This window comes from Mobula hypostoma, chromosome 9 (assembly GCF_963921235.1).
Source record: "Mobula hypostoma chromosome 9, sMobHyp1.1, whole genome shotgun sequence".
Lineage (NCBI taxonomy): Eukaryota > Metazoa > Chordata > Chondrichthyes > Myliobatiformes > Myliobatidae > Mobula > Mobula hypostoma.
In genome coordinates, this window is record NC_086105.1 from 129,482,138 (window position 1) to 129,503,579 (window position 21,442).

At 42.5% G+C, this 21,442-nt stretch overlaps 1 pseudogene; it reads right to left on the reverse strand.

The window, feature by feature from the left end:
- Positions 1-3,338: 3,338 nt before the first annotated feature.
- Positions 3,339-21,442, reverse strand: part of LOC134352048 (major facilitator superfamily domain-containing protein 1-like) — a 48,233-nt pseudogene continuing 30,129 nt past the window's right edge.

Below are 21,442 nucleotides of genomic sequence, written 5' to 3' on the forward strand. Positions count from 1 at the left end.
ATGTAGAGTATCTCTTAGTGTATTTTTTTTGCTGTATCTTGAGTCTCAAGTAGATGAGATGATACAATAGACATACCTCAATTGGGTGCTAATAGAAACTTGGGATCTGTCCTTCTATTGAGCTGAGGTATTGAGTAAGAAGTGATTGAGGTCCTGCGGAAGTCATTTGTTGCTCAAAAGCATTTTTCTTTTACCCCAGTATGTGATCAACATCAAAACAGGAAACAAAAGCCTATAAGCATTTTAGAAATTTCTTCAAAAACTTTAAGCAAGGGAGCTCCAGCTCATTAAAAGTATGATGCTTATTGACAGCAATTATAGTTGATCAGCCAAACACCATCCCTGAATATTAATAAAATGTTCCTGAATTAGTAGGTTTGGAAATGAGAACCTAATATATTGGGAGAGTTTGTCACTGAGACTCTGCTTGCTAGAGCTTAGAAGAAAGAGCTGGTTGGGGGAAATCTCTTTGAAACCTATTGTGGGTGAGTCTAAGACCGGAGGCCAGCCTCAGACTCAAAGGCTGTCCTTTTAGAGCAGGTGAGAAGGAAGTTATTTAGCTGGAGAGTAGTGAATCTCTGAAAGGTATTGGCAAAGACAGCTGTGCATGTTAAGTCATTGGGCATATTTAAAGTGGAGGTTGATGGGTTTCTGATTAGTGAGGGTGTGAAAGGTTACAGGGAGAAAGCAGGAGAGTGGGGTTGAGAGGGAAAATCAGTCTTGATGGAATGCCCTAATTTTGCTCCTATTTTATGGTCTTGTCTCTCTATAACCTTTTACCCAGGGGGTAGATGTAATGGAGGTGGAGATTGGAATGAATGCTGATGAACACGCAAGTCTGGTCATAGCTTATCCTGGATACATAAACAGAAATTCAATCTGGATCTGACTGGAGCCAGAAAGTAAGCTGGATAAGAAGGTAAATGTAAACCATGACCTCTGGTCATATTTAGCTGGGTTGGCAGGAAATATGATTCCTAGACACAGTCCTGCTTGTGAGGGCTAGTATCAAATTTCCATTTTGCTAGTTTAAAAGGTTTTGTGGCTTATTGAGTGTAAGATCTTGGAATAGAAGATTGCTTATGGAAGCACTTAAACAAATAGGAAATAGTAAGATTCCAATACCAATAAAGCCAATATTGCAAGCAGTCACCCTGCTTTACACCTTTAGAGCTGCGAGTATAATACAGCTTTGCTATCTGGGCAGTACAGATTGTGGCAGAGTTGGCTGATTTATACATTAGTGTAAACTGGGAAAGACTGTACAGGAAGTACAGTAAATGAAGTTTAAACTAGATTAGCTGTTAGAGTAGGTAGAGGTCATGGCCCATGATTGATCTCATCAAATATACCAGCTTCCAATTAATGTGAGTGATGCATACAACCAGTGCTTACCATGATGTATGCTTCAGTGGTAGGAGCATTGCAAGGGACTAGGCACCAGATGGCTTAAATCCAACTTTCACTTTTCCAAGAAAAAAAACTTTGCAGCATCAAGAAGTGATGGAGAGAGAAAATTGAGTTTCGTAAGATGTAAGAAGTATATCAGCTGGCCATCCAGAGATTTTTTTCTTCATTTCTGTGAGGGGAATTAGTCATGTATTGGTTTATTGTCACTCCACTCTTTAAGAAAGGAGGAAGGCAGCAGAAAGGAAAGTATAGACCAGTTAGCTTGACCTTAGTGGTTGGGAAGATGTTGGAGCCAATTAGTAAGGATGAGGTTATGGAGTACTTAGTGAGATAGGACAAAGTCAGCATAGCTTCCGTAAGGGAAAATCTTGCCTGATGAACCTGTTGGAATTCTTTGAGGAGATTACAAGTAGGATAGATAAAGGGAATGCAGTGGATGTTGTACATTTGGACTTTTAGAAGGCCTTTGACAAGGTGCCAAACCTGAGGTTGCTTATCAAGTTACAAGCCCATGGTATTACAGGAAAGTTACTAACATGGTTAGAGCAGCCTCGATGGGCCAAGTGGCCTAATCCTGCTGTTATGGCTTAAGGTCTTCAGACTCCTGTACCTCCTGCCTGATGACTGCGTTGAGAAGACCTAGCCTGGATGGTGAGTGCCCCTGATGGGTATCCCCTTCCTGAAATATTGCTTCTTGTGGATGTTCTTGATGGTGGGGAGATCTGTACCCATGACAGAAGTGGCTGAGAGCGCTACCCTCTGTAACCTCTTGCATTCCTGTGCATTGGATTTTCTGTAGCATCAGGCCATGATGCTTACCACTGTACATCTGTAAAAGGCTGTCAGGGTCTTTGATAACATATCAAATCTCCTTAAACTTCTCAGAAAGTAGAGACAACGCACTTTCGTCATGATTGCCCCAGGTTACATCCACCAAGATGGATGGAGTTGAATTTGAAGGGATTTCTCTAAGAGATTCTTCATGTTCCACCATCCACAGCCTTTGTTGTGACAGCATGGGGTCGGGGGATGAAATCTGGTCCATCTCCTGGAATATAGATTTGCTAAGAAGCTTTGGAAATGTATGCAGTGGCCATTAGCAAGGTTCATCTTACATAGTGGTGCGAATTCAGGACTCTGTGTTCTCTGTTCTGTACTCTTGCCACATCCGCACACTGAGGTCAACATCAAATGCCCTCTGATGAACTCAATGAAGAAAACACTTTGTCTTTCTTCCAGTGTCCACAGTGTGAGGTTGTAGGGACAGCTTATTCGGGTGTGGATCAGAAATAACATCTCCTCCCGGCTACCAATCAACATTGGCACACCTCAAGGATGCATACTTAGCCCACTGCTCTACTCTGTCTAACCCCACGGCTATGTGGCTAGGCACAGCTCAAACGCCATCTGTAAATTTGCCAATGACACAACTATTGTTGGCAGAATTTCAGATGGTGATGACGAGGCGTACTGGAGTGAGACAGATCAGCTGGTTGAGTGGTGTCACAACAACTTTGCACTCAACAAGAAGTCCAAGGAACAGACTGGCCTTCAGGAAGGGGAAGTTGAGGGAACACACCCTGGTTCTCATCGAGGGATCAGAAGTGGAAAGAGTGAACAGTTTCAAGTTTCTGGGTGTCGACATCTCCGAGGATCTATCCTGGGTCCAACATACTGTTGCAATTACAAAGAAGGCACTTCAGTGGCTGCATTTCATTGGGAGTTTGAGGAAACTCAGTATGTCACATTTGTTTCTGTGCTTCAAGAGATACCAATAATTGTCCACTATTTCAATGAGAAACAAAAAGCAGCCATGAAAATGATTGCTTTCTCAGCTAAAGACAACATGGTCTCCAAGATAAGGACATATCAGCACACCACAAACTATAGGAAGCCCATTAACAAAATGAGGGTAGAAATGATGGATTCTGAAGCTGAATTTTATTATCAAACTAATATATATTGACAATTCTATAATTTCAGTGTAATATTGACTTACAACCATCATCACAGATTGACCAAACCACTTATAAAACCAGTCCAAGTAATAGTGTTTATCTTGTGTAAAATCTAGAACACTCTTGAATTAGAAAAATATATCCAAACACATAACCACACAGTTCTCTCTCACTCGCATAAAACTATGTTTCTCTTAAATCACCATATAATCACTAAAAGCAAATATACTTTAACGTAGTGCCTAAGATTAAGGCTATGTCATGGCATGACATTGCACATTTACCTGACAAGTCCTTATGGATTGTAAAACATTCCCTTTTGCAAATCTATGTGCATCAATCCCAAGAGTGAGTTCAAAACAGAGGAACAGAAACTCTAAGCTTCTTTTATTCCTTGAGAATGATCAAAAAGACTATCTGTAATCTTACAGCAAAAAACCTTGTATCTGCAGCAATTGCAACAAATAAATTACCCGTAAGAGTCAAACTTGTGAGGGACATTTAAGAAACACTTGGATTGAAAAAAAATTGGAGGACTATGTGGGAGGGAGGAGTTAGAATAATTTAACCTTTGTTAAAAGGTTGGCACAACATCTTGGGCCATAGGAGCATATAATCTATGTTCAGTTAAAAAATGTTGATTTCGATATGACGTGACAATTGATTATACTGGGAGAATCACACTTCAATAAAAGAAAAGAAACCAGTTAATCTGCAGAATTGTCCAGTTTCTCTCTCAAACCAAAACAGCTAAATCATTCTTCAGTTGTCATTGTCTCTGTCTGTTAACAGAGGAGATGTCTCTGATGCTGTTTGGTTTTCCCCTTTTGTAGCCTCACGTTGCTTGGTGGTTTTGTTCAATGTGTTGCCCTGAAAGGAAAGATAGAAGGAAATATCAATATTAACTGACAGCTGTTGATAGAGGAAGACTTATGTGATCCAGGAGAGGGAACAGAGATTGTATTTCTATAAAACACCCCATATCGCCCCATATTGTAGATGTAAGACTGGCAGTACATATGCCAGCAACTGCCTTCTGGGAAATCACCTGTGGACTTGCTACCAAAGAGTCGAAATCTCCAAGGTTATAGGTAAGAGTAGGTGTGAATTAAACACAACTGAAATCACTTCGATTATAGCGAATACTAAAAGTTATTGCAAAAGAAAAACAAGATGTGCTGATCATCGTGAGAAGTCATTCCTTGGTGATGCAGCGTGAGGTTTAAAAAGAACTCAGGTGCTTAGAAGATTTTTCGGTGGGCTGCAATCATAACGATCTATTAGACACTCAGCAGGGACCAATAAGGAAAAGTGAGTTGTAACAGGAGCGGCAATTGTGTGAGTGGACAGTGTTAAGAGCGATCAGGCTTGGGCAAGGGCAGATTTTGGAAAACACAGGCAGAGATTCTAAGTAAATTGTAAGTTTCTTTTCTTTGCTAGTACATAGCTAATCCGCTGAGAATGGGTCCAGAGTTAGTGGTATCTTCCTTATGCGAGATAGGGGAAATTTGGGAGATCTCCAGTTTCCATGATAATGATATCTGCACAAAGTGCATTGAGCTACAGCTCCTTGGAGTCTGTGTAAGGGAACTGGAGCTGCAGCTGGATGACCTTCAGCTCATACAGGAAAATGAGGAGGTGATAGATAGGAGCTACAGGGAGGTAGTCACCCCTAAGTTGCAGAAGGCAGGTGCCTGGGTGACTTGTCAAGATATGGAAATGAAATGGGCAGCCAGTATTCATTGGAATTTAGAAGAACAAGGAGTGACCTAATTGAAAGCTATCAAAAGCTGGAAGTGTCATGGTCTGGTCTGTGGACTCCAGACTCTGGGTCTTCCGGCTGTCCCTTGTTTCAGTTGGGCTTAATCATAGGCACCTGATGCTTGTCTTGGGGCTGGGAATATAAGTGGCCCTGGGTTCGAGTGTGGTGGCTGGTTTGTCTTGTCAGTATCCCGTCCTCATTTCTGTGGGGTTAGTCAGGCCATCTTTGCCATTACCCTGCGGTTGGATCTATCCCTTCCTGTCCTTGCCTCCATTGGGTAAGCCAGGCTGTCTTTGCTGTTACCCTGAGGCTGGACTGTTCCCTTCCCTTCCCCTTCCTTCTGGAGCCTTGCCTGCAATCTGTGTCTAGAGCCTTGCCTGCAACCTTGTCAAATTCAACCACCGGATTGAGACCGGAGTCTTGCCGTGTCAAGATAAGGAACTGTCTATCGTTGAGTTGGAACTGTCTCTGTGTCCATGCCTTCGCTAGGTAGGTCAGGCCATTTGCCGCTACCTAGTGTTGAGAACTGTCTCTGTGTCCACGCCTTCGCTAGATAGGTCTGGCTGTTTGCCACTACCTACTGTTGGGAACTGTCTCGTCGTGTTCAGCATTCTGTGTATGAGCCCCGGCCATACGTCCTGTTCCCAAGGAGGGGTCCCGGCTCTGTATTCCATGTTCCTGTCTCTCAAATCCAAAGCTCCGTGTTCCCGTGCTTGAGACGAAGGCTCTGTGTTCTGTGTTCCTGTCGTCCCAAGTCCAAGGCTCGGCTGTTCCTGAGTGCCAAGTCAAGGCTTCGTGTTCTCCTCCTGTCCATGTGCTTCATCCTGTACTGGAGTTCCCTTGTCTTGCCCAGGAATCTCTCGTTCTGTCCTGTAGCCTTACTTAGTCCTGTCTCCCAAGACCCCATCATATCCTCGCCTAGTTCCGGGGTCCAAGCCCGAGTCAAGACCCAGGTTCTGGGTCCTTGTCCAGTCTCTGGCTCAGAGTCCAAGCCCAGGCTCCTAGTTCCCAGTTCCTTGTCCTGGTCCCACTTGCCTAGCCAATATCCTAGCCCAAATCTGTGTTCTTCTCCCAGCTCTCTAGTCAAGTCCTGTTCCTAGTACTTCAGTGTCTGTATCTTGCATTTGGGCCCGCCACCAGCACCCCACTTATGACAGAAAGGCCTCGATAGAGTGGATGTGGAGAGGATGTTTCCTATGGTAGAAAAGTCTAAGACCTGAGGATACAGCCGCAGGATAGAGGGGCATCCTTTTAGAATGGAGATGAGAAGGAATTTCCTCAGCCAGTGAGTGATGAATCTGTGGAATTCTTTGCCACCTGCAGCTGTATGTATATTTACAAGTCTTTATGTATATTTAAGGCAAAGGTTGATAGCTTCTTGATTGGTCTGGGCCTGAAGAGATACAGGAGAAAGACAGGAGATCAGGGCTGAGAGGGAAAATGGATCAGCCATGATGAAATAGTAGACTAGACTCGATGGGTCAAATGGCCTATTTCTGTTCCTCTATGTTATGGTCTGAAATACTTATGGTCTGACATTCTCATATTCCTGGCATTCTGCTAGTGTCTTCACAGAGAAGACTAATAGAAAAAACACATTAGGTTCATCTGCCATTTCTTTGTCTCTCATTACTACCCCTCTAGCATCATTTTCTAGCAGTCCAATATCCACTTTTGTCTCTCTTTTACTCTTTATACATCTTAAAATTTGTTTTTGATTCTCCTTTTATATTATTGGCAAGCTTACATTTGCATTCCATATTTACCTTCTTAATGGCTTTTTAGTTGCCGTCTATTGATTTTTTTAAACTTTCCCAGTTGTCTACCTTCCCACTACTTTTTGCACTATTATATGCCCTCTCCTTGGCTTTTATGTTGGCTTTGACTTCCATTGTTAGCTATGGTTGTGTCATTTGCCTTTAAAATAATTCTTCCTCTTTGGGATGTACAGTATATATCCTGTGCCTTTTGAATTGCTTCCAGAAATTCCAGCAATTGCTGCTCTGCTGTCATCTCTACCAGTGTTCTTTTCCAATCAATTCTGGCCAACTCCTCTCTCATGCCTCTGTAATTCCCTTTATTCCACTGTGACACTGAGACATCTGACCTTAGCTTCTCCTTTTCAAATTGCATGGTGATTTCGATCATTTTACCCTAAGGTTTCTTTTACCTTAAACTCTCTAATTATTTCAGATTTATTGCACAACACTCAATCCAGAATAGCTGATCCCCCAAGCGGGCTCAACCACGAGCATCTCTAAAAGGCCATCTGGTTGGCATTCCAGAAATACCCCTTCCTGGATTCCTGCACCAACCTGATTTTCATAGTCATAGTCATACTTTATTGATCCCGGGGGAAATTGGTTTTCGTTACAGTTGCACCATAAATAATAAATAGTAATAGTAATACTACTATTAGTAAGTAGTAAATAGTAATAGTCATGGAAATAATAAATAGTAATAGAAAAATAGTAATAAATAGTTAAATAGTAATATGTAAATTATGCCAGTAAATTATGAAATAAGTCCAGGACCAGCCTATCGGCTCAGGGTGTCTGACCGTCCCAGGGAGGAGTTGTAAAGTTTGATGGCCACAGGCAGGAATGACTTCCTATGACGCTCTGTGTTGCATCTCAGTGGAATGAGTCTCTGGCTGAATGTACTCCTGTGCCCACCCAGTACATTATGTAGTGGATGGGAGACATTGACCAAGATGGCATGCAACTTAGACAGCATCCTCTTTTCAGACACCACCGTGAGAGAGTCCAGTTCCATCCCCACAACATCACTGGCCTTATGAATGAGTTTGTTGATTCTGTTGGTGTCTGCTACCCTCAGCTTGCTGCCCCAGCACACAACAGCAAACATGATAGCACTGGCCACCGCAGACTCGTAGAACATCCTCAGCATCGTCCGGCAGATGTTAAAGGACCTCAGTCTCCTCAGGAAATAGAGATGGCTCTGACCCTTCTTGTAGACAGCCTCAGTGTTCTTTGACCAGTCCAGTTTATTGTCAATTAGTATCCCCAGATATTTGTAATCCTCCACCATGTCCACACTGACCCCCTGGATGGAAACAGGGGTCACTGGTACCTTAACTCTCCTCAGGTCTACCACCAGCTCCTTAGTCTTTTTCACATTTTCCCAGTCTACCTGCATATTGAAATCCCCCATGACTATTGTAACATTGCCCTTTTGGCATGCATTTTCTATCTCCCATTGTAACATGTAGACCACATCCTTACCACCATTTAGGGAGCCTGTATACAACTCCCATCAGGGTGTTTTTACTCTTGCAGTTCCTTAGCTCTATCCACAATGATTCATCACCTTCTGAATCTATGTCACCTCACTAATGATATAATTTCATTTTTCCAAGACACACCTGATGCTCTCTGCCATCCTGTCTATCCTTTAAATGCAATGTGTATCCTTGGACATTAAGCTCCCAGTTATAATCTTCTTTCAGCTATGATTCAGTGATGCCTACGTCATACTTGCCAATCTGTAACTGTGCATCTGTCCATCTACCTTATTCCATAAACCGCTCACATTCAAATATAACACCTTTAGCCCTGTATTATGGCATTCTTCTGTGATTTTGCCTGCCTTTTACATTGCAACTCATCCCCTGCAGACTGCAATTTTGCGCTATCATCAACCTCTGCTTGTTAGGAGTCTCAATGCACATTGCCACTGTTTTTTAACCAAGTACCTCATCTTCAGTACTATCACTTTGATTCCCATCCCCCTGCCAAATTAGTTTAAACCCACCTGAATAACTCCAGCCTTCCTGCCCACAAGGATATTAGACACCTTTGGGTTCAGGTGTAACCCATCTCTTTTATACAGGTCATACCTTCCTCAGAAGAGATCCCAGTGATCCATAAATCTGAAACCCTGCCCCCTGTACCAGTTCCTCAGCCACACATTCACCTGCCAAACCATTCTATTCTTACCCTCACTGGCACTTGGCACAATCTGCAATCCAGAGATTACTACCCTGAAGGTCCTGTTTCTCAGCTTTCTACCTAGCTCCCTAAAATCTCTCTTCAGGACCTCCTCACCTTTTCTACCCAAGTCATTGGTGCCAGTATCTACCAAGAGTTCTGGCTGCTCACCATCACTCTTGAGATTGCCATGGATACGATCCAAGACATCCCTGATCCTGGCACCTGGGAGGGAACAGATCATCCAGGTGTCTCTCTCATGCCCATAGAACCCCATCTCTATTCCTCTGACTATGGAATCTCCTATCAGCTCTGGAGTCCTCTTCACCTCTCTGCTCTTCTGAGCCACAGCACCAGACTCAGTGTCAGAGATCTGGTCCTTGCAGCTCCCCCAGTAGATCATCCCCCTCAATAGTATCTAAAGTTATATCCTCAGTACTGAGGAGAATGGACACAGAGGTGCTCTGCACTGGCTATGCATTTCCCCTCCTTCTCCTGACAGTCACACAGCTACCAGTCTCCTACTATCTACCTCCCTGTAGCTCCAGTCTATCACCTACTCATTCTCCCGTATGAATCAAAGGTCATCAAGCTGCAGCTCCAGTTCCTTAATGCATTCTCTCATGAGCTGCAGCTACTGCACCTGGTGCAGATGTGTTTACCTGGGAGAGTAGAGTTCTCCCAGACTTCCCACAACCTACACACAGTACAAAACACTGCCCTGGAGCCATTCTCAGTATACCATGCACTAATAGATGAGGAATGAACAAATGAAGAAGGAGAGGAAGAGAAAAAGTAACTTACAAGTCGATCTGGCTCACCCAAGCCTGACCTCGCCTAAGGCTGACAAGCCAAAGCCACTCTAAAGGCAGGAACACTCACAAGAATGGCCACTCCACTTACACTTGAATTATTCTTATTGGCCCTTCATAATTAATCCTTCTTGCTAATTGGTTGCACATCAAGTCAGAGAAACTACCGTGAAACTCTGCCTTCAAAACCTTGATCGCCTTCCTAATGGAAAAAGTAGCTCTTTTTACGCACCCCTGGTGTGGATTGTCCAACTCAGAAAACAGGCTCGAAGTTCTGCTTTTTAAATCTGGAACATGGACTTGACTGAAAGGTAGCTCATTTTACCAATGTCTCTTGCTGATTGGTCACTCCTAAAATCAGAAAAACTGCCACGAATCTCTGCCTTCAAAATCCCAATTGCTTCCCTGATTAAAAATAAATTCTTTTTACGCACCCCTGGTGTGGGTGGTTCAACTCACAGCATAAGTGAGTGTCAGGGGGCATATGTGAGTGTCATTGCTATTACTAAGGTTAAGATTCTTGGAAAGCTGAAAAGTTTGAAGGTAGATAAGTCACTTGGACCAGATGGACTACACCCCAGGTTTCTGAAAGATGCAGCTGAAGAGATAGTGGAGGCATTAGTAATGTTCTGACAAGAATCATTAGATTCTGGAATGGTTCTTGAGTGTGACAGCATTGCAAATGTCATTCCAAGGGAGGGAGGCAGAAGAAATGAAATTATACGCCAGTTAGCCTAACTTCAGTAGTGGCAATATGTTGGAGTCTATTATTAAGGATGATGTTTCAGGAACTTGAAGGCACATGACAAAATAGGCCAAAGTCAGCATGGCCTCCTTTGGGTGAAATCTTGCCTGACAAATCCCTTGGCATTCTTTGATGAAATAACAGTCAGGATAGAGAAAGGAGAGTCAGTGGATGTTGTTAATTTGGCTTTGCAGAAGGCTTTGGACAAGGTGCGACACATGAGGCTGCTGAACAAGATTGGAATCCATTATCTTACAGGACAGACACCAGCTAGGATAGAAGATGATTGACTGGCAGGAGGCAAACAGCCTGAATAATGGGAGCTTATTCTGGTTGACTGCCAGTGACTTGTGGTGTGCCACAGAGGTCTGTGTTGGGACTGCTTCTTTTCAGATTGTATGTCAATGATTTGGTTGAAGGAATTGATGGCTTTGTGGCCAATTTTACAGACAATGCAAAGATAGTTGGAGGGGCTGGTAGTGTTGAGGAAGCAGGGAGGCAGGCCGCAGCCCCATTCTGAGGACTGAAGTATGAACAGAACCATACAATTCCCCTCCCAAGGCATGAACCAAATTAGTGTAGTGTGGGTTACCATGTAACAGCTTGCCCCATGACTATCTGGCGCATCATTTAATAAATAATGCGATCGAGCGCATCCTATGTTGGTGCCGGAATGTGAGTTGACACTTGTGAGCCGCCTCCAGATACCGTGAGGTGTGTTGGTTGTTAATGCAATGGATACATTTTACTGACTGTTTTGAGGTATATGTGATAAATGAATAAATATGAATCAGTATCAGAAGCTGAATATTTCTCTCCATTTAAGTCTTTGCCTTAAAGTGAGACCCTTACCTGTCTTGTGTCCACTACATTGAGAATGATGGAAGTGATGAAACAGCAGATGGTGTTGGCCAGCATGAAGATCATCATCCATTGCCAGCGCCACACTGGGATCTTTGGATCACTGCAGGTCAAACACCGAGTGTTACTTGTGGAGAACGGAGCAAAGGAAAAACTGTTCCCCTAATACTTTGAAAATGTATGTGGTGAAAGAGACAGCAATCAGCATTCAGGGTGACTGGACAACACGTTAAAACATTTATCTCCATTTCAGAAAAACCCTGCTCATGAACTCAAAAAAAATTTTCCTGAATTCCATACTGATTGTCCTATTTGGGAATAAGAAAACATTTTAAAATGTTAAGAAATAATTCTTTCAGCCTTCTTTATTTTCCACTCTCACTCTTCCCCAACAGAAGACCACAGCTCTGTACTATGTTCTCTCCTTGGCTTATTGATCTTCAAACCCTCACTTTCTAGATCCTCACACTTGCATATTCTCTCATTCTACCCACTACAACCCAGAATGGGCCATTTCCAGAGATTCTTCTGACATCTCACTCAGTCAGAGATCTCTATCCAATTGGCAGTCCTTTTAGCCTGCAAAACCTTGGGGAAATTGGACCGTAAACATGAATACCACCTACTGATTCACAGGTCAGGAAAATGAACTGCCACTGTTGGCTTCATAGATTAAAGGGCTTTACCTGCCCCTCTATTAATGCAGATGAGATCAAAAGGTTGGCAGTTCCGTAATCCAAATCTGTAGAACACTCAATCTAATCTTTTATTCTGCTTCAGAATAAGTTTTTGTTTCTTTGTTTTAGGTGATAGAAGAATGGAGGATATGTAGAAGGGAAGGGTTAGATTCATCTCAGAGTAGGTTAAATGTTGTTGTCGTTCGTCCATCGTTGACGTCGATGAAGACCTCGACACCATAATGATGGTGTTGAGACTAGCGCGTGATTTGGATTTAAGTGAGGGAGAGTTGCGCAGCGTCAGCCTCACCCTGTCTTCCCAATTCCCATCTGGATCCAGTGGCAAGACAGAGTCGAGACGGCTGGAGATGGGACTAGGCGCAGTGGATGACCAGGACGTCTTCTGTGTCTTGTCCTGCTCTACACGTTCCACGACGCTTGCAGAGACCGCCTTCTTGACCGTTGGACCTTCCATTGGTCTCGTCCACTCAATCCGCCGGAGTCTGTCTTCACATGCTGGGATAGACAACTCCCTACCTCACCGAGGGTTTGAGACCCGTTGGCTACCCTCACCTGGTTTAGCCGGCTTGTCAAAGCCGTTGCCCGGGGTGTGGCCGCTGTCGCATGCAAACAGCTACGGGGAGCCACAGGTGAGAGCTGAGTGCCAGGTGGGGACCAAAGGTGGACTAACCACCCTGAAGTTTAGTTTAGGTTAAATACCGACAACATCATGGGGTGAAGGGCTTGTACTGTGCTGTACTGTTGTGTGTTCTAATACAATCCTCAGGTAAGATTGATTAAAAATAAATCAGTATATGATGGCAGAAATGGAAATGACTATTTAAAGCATTTCACATGCCCTTTTGGTGAACATCTTGGAGATGGGTCTTTTTTTAAACATTTTTAAACTGTTTGGTGGAATACTCCAGTAACATTGCTGGCTCCTGAAACAGATGAAGGAAACATTGAAGGAATGTGGAAGACATCCAAATTAGTTTGCCAAAACTATCCTGCGGCAATGAAATTAGAGCAGGCAATAGGATAAGACCATCAAACTTAATGCAAAAGGGCAGAAGTTTGTGAAGTTTATTCTAATTGGGTTAAACAGTGGATATATACAAGTACTGCCAACTGCATAAAAACATCGTCTTCAAGAGGCATGCATTTAACAAGGCAGGAAGTGAGTAAATTATGTTATGAGCTCAACGTTCAGGGATATTCAATATTCAGGAGGATAGACATGAAGGAAGGGGAGGTGGGGTGGCGTTGCTGGTTAAAGAAGAGATTAACGCAATAGAAAGGAAGGACATAAGCCGGGAAGATGTGGAATCGATATGGGTAGAGCTGCGTAACACTAAGGGGCAGAAGACGCTGGTGGGAGTTGTGTACAGGCCACCTAACAGTAGTAGTGAGGTCGGAGATGGTATTAAACAGGAAATTAGAAATGTGTGCAACAAAGGAACAGCAGTTATAATGGGTGACTTCAATCTACATGTAGACTGGGTGAACCAAATTGGTAAAGGTGCTGAGGAAGAGGATTTCTTGCAATGTATGCGGGATGGTTTTTTGAACCAACATGTCGAGGAACCAACTAGAGAGCAGGCTATTCTGGACTGGGTTTTGAGCAATGAGGAAGGGTTAATTAGCGATCTTGTCGTGAGAGGCCCCTTGGGTAAGAGTGACCATAATATGGTGGAATTCTTCATTAATATGGAGAGTGACATAGTTAATTCAGAAACAAAGGTTCTGAACTTAAAGAGGGGTAACTTTGAAGGTATGAGATGTGAATTAGCTAAGATAGACTGGCAAATGACACTTAAAGGATTGACGGTGGATATGCAATGGCAAGCATTTAAAGGTTGCATGGATGAACTACAACAATTGTTCATCCCAGTTTGGCAAAAGAATAAATCAAGGAAGGTAGTGCACCCGTGGCTGACAAGAGAAATTAGGGATAGTATCAATTCCAAAGAAGTAGCATACAAATTAGCCAGAGAAAGTGGCTCACCTGAGGACTGGGAGAAATTCAGAGTTCAGCAGAGGAGGACAAAGGGCTTAATTAGGAAGGGGAAAAAAGATTATGAGAGAAAACTGGCGGGGAACATAAAAACGGACTGTAAAAGCTTTTATAGATATGTAAAAAGGAAAAGACTGGTAAAGACAAATGTAGGTCCCCTGCAGACAGAAACAGGTGAATTGATTATGGGGAGCAAGGACATGGCAGACCAATTGAATAATTACTTTGGTTCTGTCTTCACTAAGGAGGACATAAATAATCTTCCAGAAATAGTAAGGGACAGAGGGTCCAGTGAGATGGAGGAACTGAGTGAAATACATGTTAGTAGGGAAGTGGTGTTAGGTAAATTGAAGGGATTGAAGGCAGATAAATCCCCAGGGCCAGATGGTCTGCATCCTAGAGTGCTTAAGGAAGTAGCCCAAGAAATAGTGGATGCATTAGTGATAATTTTTCAAAACTCGTTAGATTCTGGACTAGTTCCTGAGGATTGGAGGGTGGCTAATGTAACCCCACTTTTTAAAAAAGCAGGGAGAGAGAAACCGGGGAATTATAGACCGGTTAGCCTAATGTCGGTGGTGGGGAAACTGCTGGAGTCAGTTATCAAGGATGTGATAACAGCACATTTGGAAAGCGGTGAAATCATCGGACAAAGTCAGCATGGATTTGTGAAAGGAAGATCATGTCTGACGAATCTCATAGAATTTTTTGAGGATGTAACTAGTAGAGTGGATAGGGGAGAACCAGTGGATGTGGTATATTTGGATTTTCAAAAGGCTTTTGACAAGGTCCCACACAGGAGATTAGTGTGCAAACTTAAAGCACACGGTATTGGGGGTAAGGTATTGGTGTGGGTGGAGAATTGGTTAGCAGACAGGAAGCAAAGAGTGGGAATAAATGGGACCTTTTCAGAATGGCAGGCGGTGACTAGTGGGGTACCGCAAGGCTCAGTGCTGGGACCCCAGTTGTTTACAATATATATTAATGACTTGGATGAGGGAATTAAATGCAGCATCTCCAAGTTTGCGGATGACACGAAGCTGGGTGGCAGTGTTAGCAGTGAGGAGGATGCTAAGAGGATGCAGAGTGACTTGGATAGGTTGGGTGAGTGGGCAAACTCATGGCAGATGCAATTTAATGTGGATAAATGTGAAGTTATCCACTTTGGTGGCAAAAATAGGAAAACAGATTATTATCTGAATGGTGGCCGATTAGGAAAAGGGGAGGTGCAACGAGACCTGGGTGTCATTATACACCAGTCATTGAAAGTGGGCATGCAGGTACAGCAGGCGGTGAAAAAGGCGAATGGTATGCTGGCATTTATAGCGAGAGGATTCGAGTACAGGAGCAGGGAGGTACTACTGCAGTTGTACAAGGCCTTGGTGAGACCACACCTGGAGTATTGTGTGCAGTTTTGGTCCCCTAATCTGAGGAAAGACATCTTTGCCATAGAGGGAGTACAAAGAAGGTTCACCAGATTGATTCCTGGGATGGCAGGACTTTCATATGAAGAAAGACTGGATGTACTGGGCTTGTACTCGTTGGAATTTAGAAGATTGAGGGGGGGATCTGATTGAAACGTATAAGATCCTAAAGGGATTGGACAGACTAGATGCAGGAAGATTGTTCCCGATGTTGGGGAAGTCCAGAACGAGGGGCCACAGTTTGAGGATAGAGGGGAAGCCTTTTAGGACCGAGATTAGGAAAAACTTCTTCACACAGAGAGTGGTGAATCTGTGTAATTCTCTGCCACAGGAAACTGTTGAGGCCAGTTCATTGGCTATGTTTAAGGGGGAGTTAGATATGGCCCTTGTGGCTACAGGGGTCAGGGGGTATGGAGGGAAGGCTGGGGCGGGGTTCTGAGTTGGATGATCAGCCATGATCATAATAAATGGCGGTGCAGGCTCGAAGGGCCGAATGGCCTACTGCTGCACCTATTTTCTATGTTTCTATGTTTCTATGTTACTAGTGTAGAATTGGGTAGTGAAAACTCTCCAAAGTATATTAATCGCCTGCAATTACAACAGAAGTAATCAAAGAGACAGACTTGTATGGAATAGGAAATTCAAGGAAGTCAGAAAGATTGTTACAGAAACATAATGCGCCCTTGGAGAAAACAGATGAGATTTCTCATGTAAGAGAGAGTATGCAGTTCAACTTAACAGTAAATAACCACTAAACAGAATACCTGCAAGATAAACCCATAAAAAGTTTTATAGATGACAAAATCTTTCAGCTAAGCAAAAAGAAACCATAAGGGCACAAGAGTGGCAGGAATCACAAGTTGCACAGGAGAGAATTATGTTCACCTCAGTAAATCATGTAACAAGTGCAGAGAGAAGAAACATTTTGCAAAGAAATACCACAGAAACAAAAACACTTGCACACAGACAACCAGAGCAGTTGATAAGGAACCTGGAACAGTTGATTTTCTTGTCAGTGTTGTCAATGCTTTTGGATGGTGAAAGATGTCTTCCAATTAGTGTTAGCAAATTGTAATCATCTTTCAAAAAACATTGGACTCAGGCATGGTGTGAGAGGAGTGGAAAATTGCAAATGTCACTCCATTCTTTTAGAAACGAGGCAGACAGCAGAAAGGAAATTATAGACCAGTTAGCCTGACTTCCGTGGTTGGGAAGATGTTAGAGTCAATTGTTAAGGATAAGGTTATGGAGTACTTGGTGACACAGGACAAGATAGGACAAAGTCAGCATGGTTTCCGTGAGGGAAAATCTTGCCTGATGAACCTGTTGGAATGCTTTGAGGTGATTACAAGCAGGATTCATAAAGAGGATGCAGTGGATGTTGTATATCTGAATTTCAGAAAGCCACACATGAGGCTGCTTACCAAGTTAAGAGACTGTTTTACAGGAAACACAGGAGACCTGTGTAATTCTATTTCAATTACACAAAAAAAGCAAATAAAGGTTTAATTTTGTACACATTAGAACCACTTCAGCTTGAGGTTGAAGAGTACAGTGCAGCCACTCTGGGTCATTGATTTTATTCAAAATTGCAATGTAAATATTTCCTGCAGGATACCCCCAAAGCCGTTGGTAACTTGACCGTGTTCAGGGAGTAACTGAACTGTACAGCCATACAGTATACACTTCATGGCTTGATCACTGGTCTTTGTGAATGATATTACAATTGCTGTTGGGGAACCCAGGATACAAAGGAGAAGGGAGAGAGACAAATCACAGGGTATTACTTTGTTCAGTATTCATTGCTCAGATGACTCAGGTACATAAACAAGAGAAAATCTGCAGATGCTGGAAATCCAAAGCAACACACACAAAATGCTGGAGGAACTCAGCAGGTCAGGCAGCATCTATGGAAAAGAGCAAATAGTTGATGTTTTGGGTTGAGACCCTTCATCAGGACTGGAAAAAAAGATGAGACGTCAGAATAGGAAGGCGTAGGGAGGGGAGGAAGAAGTCCAAGGTAATAGGTGATTGGTGAAATTGGGAGATGGGGAGCGATGAAATACAGAGCTGGGACATTGATTGGTAAAAGAGATAAAGGCCTGGAGAAGGGGGAGTCTGATAGGAGAGGACAGAAGACCATGGAAGAAAGGGAAGGGGGAGGAACAGCAGAGGGAGGTGATGGGCAGGTAGGGAAATAAGATGAAAGAGGGAAATAGGAATGGGGAATGGTAAAGAAAAGGGGGAGCAATTATTGGAAGTTTAAAACATTGATGTTCATGCTATCAGGTTGGAGGCTACCTAGATGGAATATAAGGTATTGCTCCTCCAACTTGAGTGTGGCCTCTTCACAGCAGTAGAGGAGGCCATGGACTCAGATTGATACCATAGTTGAACAACTCAAATGCTATTCACTATCAAAGCACTAGTTTGAGGAATCATTCATGTTCGGGACATGGGAAAGTGAACAGGACACATGGAGAAGAGGTCCACCACAAAGGTCCAGTTAATGTTAAGTTCAGGGACCTGAAGGTTTTCTGACTCAAACAGTTATAGCTCACATTCTGTCATATCTATCATTTTCAATTTAGTTTTCCTATCAGATAACTACATCTAAGTGTATCAAGCAGTCTGGGTCTAGTATAGAATAAAAAAGCTTACCTGAATTTGGTTCCAAGTATCTGTCCAACAATCAAGTTGCAAAGACCAACACCAATCATTTGCACTGATGTAGCGATTCCAAAAGCCGTTCCAAGGTTTGCCAAAGGAACCACTAAAACGATGGAGGGCCACAGACTTGCCTGTGGAAATAATCAGAATTTACTGATAAAAATAGCAATTAAGTACCTAAAATCAGAAAATGACTGCAAAGATATTATCACAATATGCTCTTGCTGGGTTGACAATGAGTTCGCTGCATAAACTACTACAATATATTTAAAGTGTATTTTAAATACATTTGTAATTTGTAATGATGAATGCTTTGGTGGATTGGTATTGGTACTGGATTAGTATATTATTCTCACATATAGCTGATAAGGTGTTCTGCATACTGTTTACACAGATCAAATCATTACACAGTGCATTGAGCTAGAATAAGGTAAAATATTAACAATGCAGAATAAAGTGTAAAAGTTACTGAGAAACTGCAGTGTGGGTAAATAATAAAGTGCACAATTATAACGAGGTAGATTGTGAGTCCAAGAGTCTATCCTGTCATACAAGAGGTCTGTTCAACAGTCTGATAACAGTCAGGTAGAACCTGTCCTTGAGCCCATGGTATGAGCTTTCAGGCTTTTGGATCTTCTGTCTGATGGGAGAGGGGAGAAAAGAATGTCTGGAGTGGGTGTGTAGATATTGACAGAATTTAATGAGAGCTACTTGTCAGTGGAGAGAAAATAAAAATAACATCTTACAGCAGCAAATGAATAGGTGACTCCCAGCCATATCATTGAAACCAATGGTGGTACGAAGGTGAATGCCAAAAGTGCAAAAACAGGGACTGTCAACACAGCACACAGCGAGACAAATATTCCTCTTAATCCTATGTAATCCTGAAAAAAATGTTTTAAACATTTAATTGATTAATTTGTACATGAATATATAACATTAGAACAGTTGGGAGAAGTGCTCATTGTTGGTGAGTGGGAGGGTGTGAAGCCTAGTTCAGGCAGTATAGCAAAACACACAAACAATTACTGAAAATCCTTACTTCTTTTTAGTTATAGACTGGTAAACTAATCTCCCTTAACATGTTTTGTATCCTGTCTTAGTTTTTAGTGTTTACCATAGTACATATTTAATCTATTTGTTCATGTTTCTTCTTTCTTACGCTGGAAACACGTCTCACAGAGTCTGTGGCTATCACATGGCCAGATCTGGAATATGTCATTGCTATAGGTCAGAGTTCTCCAAGTCTGCTACTTTGGGCTTGTTTCAGTGAAGAAATGCTGCGGAGGGTCATACCAGGTGGGGAACTGACAAAATCAACGGTGGGTTCTTTACTTTCAGTTTTACTTTCAGTCAGTAAGTTCAACTGTAATCATTTCAAAGTACTTTAATAAAAAGAACAAAAGGTAAAGTTACAGTGGCATGCAAAAGTTTGGGCACCCCGGTCAAAATTTCTGTTACTGTGAATAACTAAGTGAGTAAAAGATGACCTGATTTCCAAAAGGCATGAAGTTAAAGATGACACAATTCTTTAATATTTTAAAGCAAGATTACTTTTTTACTTCCATCTTTTACAGTTTCAAAATAACAAAAAAGGAAAAGGGCCCGAAGCAAAAGTTTGGGTACTCTGCATGGTCAGTACTTAGTAACACCCCCTTTGGCAAGTGTCACAGCTTGTAAATGCTTTCTGTAGCCAGCTAAGGGTCTTTCAATACCTTTCTTGGGGATTTTTGCCCAATCTTCCTTGCAAAAGGCTTCTAGTTCTGTGAGATTCTTGGGCTATCTTGCATGCACTGCTCTGTGAGGTCTATCCACAGATTTTCAATGATGTTTATTTCAGGGGACTGTGACCCCAAGGCAAAACCTTCAGCCTGCGCCTCTTGAGGTAGTCCATTGTGGATTTTGAGGTGTGTTTAGGATCATTATCCTGTTGTAGAAGCCATCCTCTTTTCATCTTCGGCTTTTTACAGACGGTGTGATGTTTGCTTCCAAAATTTGCTGTTACTTAACTGAATTCATTCTTCCCTCTACCAGTGAAATGTTCCCCATGCCACTGGCTGCAGCACAAGCCGAAAGCATGATCGATCCACCCCTGTGCTTAACAGTTGGAGAGGTGTTCTTTTCATGAAATTCTTCACCCTTTTTTCTCCAAACATACCTTTTCTCATTGCGGCCAAAAAGTTCTATTTTAATTTCATCAGTCCACGGGACCTGTTTCCAAAATGCATCAGGCTTGTTTAGATGTTCCTTTGCAAACTCCTGATGCTGAATTTTGTGGTGAGGACGCAGAAAAGGTTTTCTTCTGATGACTCTTCCATGTAGGTCATATTTGTGCAGGTGTCGCTGCACAGTAGAACAGTGCACCACCACTCCAGAGTCTGCTAAATCTTCCTGAAGGTCTTTTGCTTTGATTTGCCTTTCTAGAATTCCTCCGAGCAGTTCTCTTGGAAAGTTTTCTTGGTCTTCCAGACCTCACCTTGACCTCCATCATTCCTGTTAATTGTCATTTCTTAATTACATTATGAACTGAGGAAACGGCTACCTGAAAACACTTTGCTATCTTCTTATAGTCTTCTCCTGCTTTGTGGGCATCATTTATTTTAATTTTCAGAGTGCTAGGCAGCTGCTTAGAGGAGCCCATGGCTGCTGATTGTGGGGACAAGCTTTGAGGAGTCAGGGTATTTATAAAGCTTTGAAATTTGCATCACCTGGCCTTTCCTTACAATGACTGTGAACAAGCCATAGCCCTAACAAGCTAATTCTGGTCTGAGACCTTGGTAAAAGTTATCTGAGAGCTCAAATCTCTTGGGTTGCCCAAACTTTTGCATAGTGCTCCTTTCCCTTTCCTCACTGTAAAATTGTACAAAACAAAAATAATACACTAATCTTGCTTAAGATGTTGAAAAGAATGTTTCATCTTTAACGTTATGACTTTTGGAGATCAGTGCATCTTCTACTCACTTAACTATTCACAGTAATAGAAATTTTGACCGGGGTGCCCAAACTTTTGCATGCCACTGTAATAGTACAGGCAAGTGTGAAGCCAGTAGTTTCATGGGCCTGAACTGAGATAATGCTCATTGCATTCTAGACATGGTATGGTATTAACAAGAAAGTGAAGAAAGTCCATTCTCTATAAGTAAACAATGATAATAGTTG